The sequence below is a fragment of the Lygodium microphyllum genome, chromosome 23 (assembly GCF_053477565.2).
Source record: "Lygodium microphyllum isolate KBCC chromosome 23, Lygodium_microphyllum_v1.1.10, whole genome shotgun sequence".
NCBI classification, from domain to species: domain Eukaryota; kingdom Viridiplantae; phylum Streptophyta; class Polypodiopsida; order Schizaeales; family Lygodiaceae; genus Lygodium; species Lygodium microphyllum.
The window spans coordinates 86,466,702-86,472,777 of NC_141157.1; positions in this window are offsets into that span (position 1 = coordinate 86,466,702).

Below are 6,076 nucleotides of genomic sequence, written 5' to 3' on the forward strand. Positions count from 1 at the left end.
TTTTGATGGGTGCATACCTTAGGCATGTTGCCTATATTTTGTCGTATCTATTTATTAAGGCGTTGGATATTTATTTATTATTTTGTATGCCCATGGGCGCACGATTATGATATTTGTATTTGGACATTGTATTGGGTATGCTTGACTCTTTGGGCGCCCACCCATTAGCTTTATTTCTATTTGGCACTAAAGCAAACTCAAAAGCCAAAATCATGCTATTTTATAATTTGGGCTATTATTTGAGCTTGAAGATGATTAATATATAAAATACATGCTTTGTGGAGCGCTCATACAAGGCATGGGGGGAGATTGCACCCAATTGGTCTCTTGTTCATGTCGTGCATGCTTTCTACCTTGAGTTTTGTGCAAAAAGTAGAGTTCTTTTGTTCTTGGGGACCTTCCGGCGCTCACTACACGAGCATACAGCATCCGATCTGTGCACCAGTGGTATCAGAGCGAAGCTGAGATCGAGAGCTTCCAATCGCTATCCATCTTGTGCAAAGGTGAAGCTCCTGGAATGATTGAGCTCTATAGTCAGTTTCATCGCGAATGGTCGATACGGGTGGATTCCTGGCGGTCAAGAACCTCTGTCTATAGCCTCTGATCATGAAGGACCGGCTTGAGGAAGCGGAGGACCACTCCTACATCTCTCCTTCCAAGTCGTTTTTCCCAGTCAACACAGATAAGCTTCATCTCTTTCACAAAGCTTAAAATCTTAAACTAAAGATTAGAAAGCTTAGTATTAAGCTTTAAGAAGCTTAATACCATAAATTTGTCATTGGGTGGCGTCAGTATATTTCAGCCGCGTTCAGATCTGTCGACGACATACCGCATTACTTCAAAATCATATAGGCTTTTCAAAGCCTTAAACTACTAAGCAACTCCTAAGTTTTGCAAGTCTTCAGAGTCTACAAGTTCAAATTTACCTACTCTGCAAGTCCTGCAAGTTTCCAGAAGTCAAAACTGACTTATTTCAAAAACTCCTATAAGGACTGTTCTTGCGCAGAAGCACAGAACTCCAAAGTTGTTCCCTGGAAGACTCTGTTCGCATATGCAGACTTGCTGAACCAGTTTCAGCACACGCAGAAGGTCATACGTAGGTTTTGCGAAGACTACGAATCCCGTAACCGCAAAAGTCGAAGACCGTGAAAGCCAAACAAAAATCTATAAGCCTTGTATTACCAATTTTGAGCTACGCTCATCCCGCTAATTGGATTTTAAGAGTGTGAGGTCTTTTGAATTTTTACAGGATGACGGAACAAAATATGGACGATTTAATGGCTGAAGGCGATCTTCCCGAACCTACGATGGAACAAAAATTGGATTTAATTATGATGCAGCTTGTTGAAGAACGAATAGCCCGACAAGTTTTGCAAGTTCAATTGACCAGTTTGCAACGATCGACTACCGACAAAGATGGACCACAACCCGAAGATCTTATCCGACGAACCATCGATGCGACTCTCGAAGCTCAATCCATCCACAAGGAAACAAAGATAAGTAAAGGAAATTTCAAATTCCGTACTTTCAATGGAACTCGAGATAGAAAGATTGTACTTGCATTCATCAGTCAGTTTGATGATTATTTTCATGAAGAGACATATGTTGAAAAAGATAAAATTAAATGTGTCACAATCACTTAGTCGATCGAGCATCTCTTTGGTGGACCGTGGTTCGTAAGAGCATAGATTGCCCCACTACTTGGGAGAGTTTCAAAAACAAGTTTATGTAGAATTTCCTTCCTCCACAATTCCATGAAAAAGCCATAAAGCAATGGGATCTACTATAGCAAAGAGATCATGAGTCTATTTCTCAATACACCGAACGTTTTTGGAATGCCCTACTGCAACTCAGAATGCTTGAAGACGTACCTGAAGCGACTCATAAGCGCAATTTTATGTTTGGATTACTTGGGCATTATTACGCTGAAGTCAATATGTTCAAGCCTGCAACCCTTGAAGATGCAATTTCTTTGGCTCATGACACTGAAGACAAGATTCGTGGAAGAGACAAGCGTCCACAACAATTTCAAGCAAATGGTACCTATGGTTCCAAGCAATTCAATTCAAATTTTAGAAGATTCAATCAAAGTCGTTTTCCTTCATCATCTTTCCGTAAGTCTTGGACAAAACCACCTGCTTTGCCATCAAATACCAATCAAAACCCTAAGCCATCCTCACAGCAGAATCCTAATATTCCTAGACTTCCTGCCATTGCAAACAATGTATCTAAAGCTAAACCTATAGTGTATTATAAATGCCATCAACCTGGACATCTAGTAGCCAATTGCCAATCGAAGAAGCCACCTGTCCATATCAACTATCTTGGAGCAATGGAAGATGAAGAACATGAGGAAATGCCCGACTTTACGAAAGATGAGGACGACATTGCTACTCCTTCGGATACTTTACCAGGTATGCCAACTCCACATTCTTTGTTGACAATGAAATGTTTAGTGCATGGAAAAGAAAAGATTATTTTGCATGATGATGGTAGTACACATGATTTTATTTCTTCAAAGTTAGTGAAAGAATTGAAATTACAAACTATTCCTATGCATTATCGCATTAAAGCAACATTCTTAGGCACAAGGTATAATGGAATACAAGAGGTGCATAATTTAGAAATTCAAATTGGTGAATACACTGAAAGAAGGAATTTCCTAGTTGTACCTTTACAGTCCAGTGATATTATCCTAGGTATGCCTTGGCGTCATCAACATAATCCTGACATAGATTATTCCACGCATTCAATTAAAATTCATTTTCAAGGAAAACAAATTACATTGATTATTCCACGCATAATCTTGACATAGATTATTCCACGCATTCAATTAAAATTCATTTTCAAGGAAAACAAATTACATTGCATGGTATGCACGCATCCAATAATTTTCCACTGCTTACTCATACTCAAACTAAACGTGCATTACGTAAAAGTAGTAAATCTTATCTAATTTGGGTGAATGAACTTCAAGCTAAAGAAAAACATATGCACCCTAGGCATAAAGAATTCCTTGCACAATTTAAAGATTGTTTTGCTGAAGATTTACCACCTGGACTACCTCCTTCACGTCCTGAAGATCACAAAATAGATTTAATTCCTGGTACACAACCACCATGTAAAGCACCATATAGGCATAATCAGATTGAACAGAAAGAAATTCAGAATCAAGTTGAGGAATTATTAAACAGAGGATTAATTAGACCTAGTAGTTCTCCATTTGGTGCACCTATTTTATTGGTTAAGAAGAATAATAATACTTATCGCATGTGCATAGATTATCGTGCCCTAAATAAGATTACTGTAAAGAATAGATATCCAATTCCTAGGATAGACGATCTTATGGATAAACTACAAGATTCTGCCATATTCAGTAAAATAGATCTTAAATCTGGTTATCATCAAGTGAGATTAGATAAATCTGATATATTTAAAACTGCATTTAGAATACAATTTGGACATTATGAATTTCTAGTGATGCCTTTTGGATTGACTAATGCACCTGTTACATTTAGTAGAATGATGAATCACATATTTTTGAAATATCAGCATTGTGTTATAGTATTCTTTGATGATATCTTGGTATTCAATACCGAATGAGAAAGAGTATCATGAACATTTGTCTTTGGTTTTCAAGTTATTGAAAGATAATCAATTGTATGCTAATCTAGAAAAGAATGAGTTCTTTCAAACAAAAATTGAATATCTAGGTCATATTGTGTCATCAAAAGGTATTAAGGTTGACCCTAAGAAGATAGAAGCAATATTAAACTGGCCTATACCTAAAAATGTGCATGAGTTACGTTCTTTTCTTGGTCTTGCTAGTTTCTACAGGAAGTTTGTGCGAAAATTTTCATTACTTGCTTTGCCTTTGACTAAACTTTTAAAGAAAGGTATTGTTTATCATTGGTCTGATAATCAATAAAAATCTTTTGATTTATTGAAATATGCATTAATCCATGCTCCTGTATTACAACTACCTGATTTCAATAGACCATTCTTTTTAGTAGTTACTGATGCTAGCGGATTTGGAATAGGAGCTGTACTTATGCAAGATAATCATCCCATAGCCTATTTTAGCTGTAAATTGAAACCATTCGAACCTAAATATTCCACTTATGATAAGGAATTGTTAGCTGTAGTACAAACTTTAAGACAATGGAAATATTACTTAATGGGTTTTGAGTTTATGATTAAGATTGACCAACAAAGTATTAGACATCTCCTTACTCAACCTCAAATCTCTGACCGATATATCAAATGGGCAGCTTTCATTCAGAGTTTTCATCCCCTTATCCAATATCAACCAGGTAAAGAGAATGTAGTAGCTGATGCTTTAAGTAAAAGACCGACCATTCATAATATCTCTGTCATATCATTCGATTCTCTAACCCCTATGAAAGATACTTATCATCAGGACATTACTTTTTAAGCTGATTGGAATAAATTAGTTGGAAATAACTAGATTCCTATTGATTCAATGTCTTACAATGATGGATTTATGTTTTATGAAAAGAGATTATGTGTTACAGTTCCATTTAGATCTTTTGTTTTGAATAAGATTCATTGTCCTCCATATCAAGGTTGTAGAGGTATTATATCTACTTTGCGTACATTAACTGAAGATTTTTATTGGCCACATATGGACACTGATGTGTCTAACTTTGTTTCTGAATGTTTAGTTTGTCAAAGAGTTAAGAGACATCATGGTAAACAGTATGGTTTACTAATGCCTTTATCTATTCCATCAAGACCATGGGAACAAATTTCTATGGATTTTATTACTGGTTTACCTAATACTAAAGCTAACCATGATATGATTTGGACTGTTGTAGACAGGTTTAGTAAACAAGCATATTTCATTCCATGTAACAAAACTTTAACAGCATCTCAGGTAGCACAATTGTTTTTGAAAATTGTTTTCACTAATCATGGATTACCAAAAGTTATTATTTCTGATCGTGATTCTAGATTTTGTAATAATTTTTGGATTACTTTGTTTGCTAACCTAGGAACAAAAATTGATTTCTCATCTGTATTTCATCCTAAAACTAATGGTCAAACAGAAGCTACTAACAGTACTATTTTAGATCTTTTACGTGCTTACACTATTTCAAAACCACAGATATAGGATACACATCTACATTTACTTCAGTTTGCATATAACAATACACCACACACAGCTACAAAGAAAGCACCATTTGAAGTGATTTATGGTTATAGATTGTCTACACCTGTTGCATCTTTATCAAACAGAATTCAGAGTGCTGATGATATTGCTAACATGCACGCTACTATTTTTGATGAGGTTAAAGACATGATTGCCAAAGCTCAGCAATCATATACAAAACAAGCCAATAAGAAAAGACAAGCCATGAATTTCAAAGTTGATGACTATGTTTGGTTAAGAATAGAAAAACGTAGATTACAAAGTGTAGATAAATACCCAGTTGTGAAATTAACACCTAGATTTTATGGACCATTTAAGATCATACACAAAATCAATGACAATCCATTTAAACTAGAACTACCACAACATTGGAAAATATACAACACCTTTCATATTAGTTTATTACGACCCTTTAGAGGCCAATTACCTGTACACCCTGTTTATGAAAACTTATCTTTGTTAGATGAAGAGACTAAAATCCTTGAGCCTGAAGCTATCATAGATACTGACTTCATGACCACTAGAACTGGCTGTAGATATTCTAGATATTTGGTCAAGTTTAAAAACCATCTTGTTGAAGAGGCCCAATGGATGCACGCTAGAGACTTAAATGCTTTCCCCACTCTGTTAGCTCCACATTGAGCTAATAGCAATTGAGGACAATTGCTATCCCACCCCGGGGGTATGATGCCAGGAGGCATATTTCACGGTGGATTCCGTGAGGTTTTACAGTGGATTCCATAAACTTTGTTTACCGGGGCTCATACACAAAGTAGATTCTTTGTGCGAGAAGTCGATGGGGACGCCTATCCTTTTCGGGCGTTTCGTTAATTTAGTGTGTACATGGGTGATTCCATAGCGGGTGATTCTGCAAAATACATATTAAATTAATAAACGTTTATG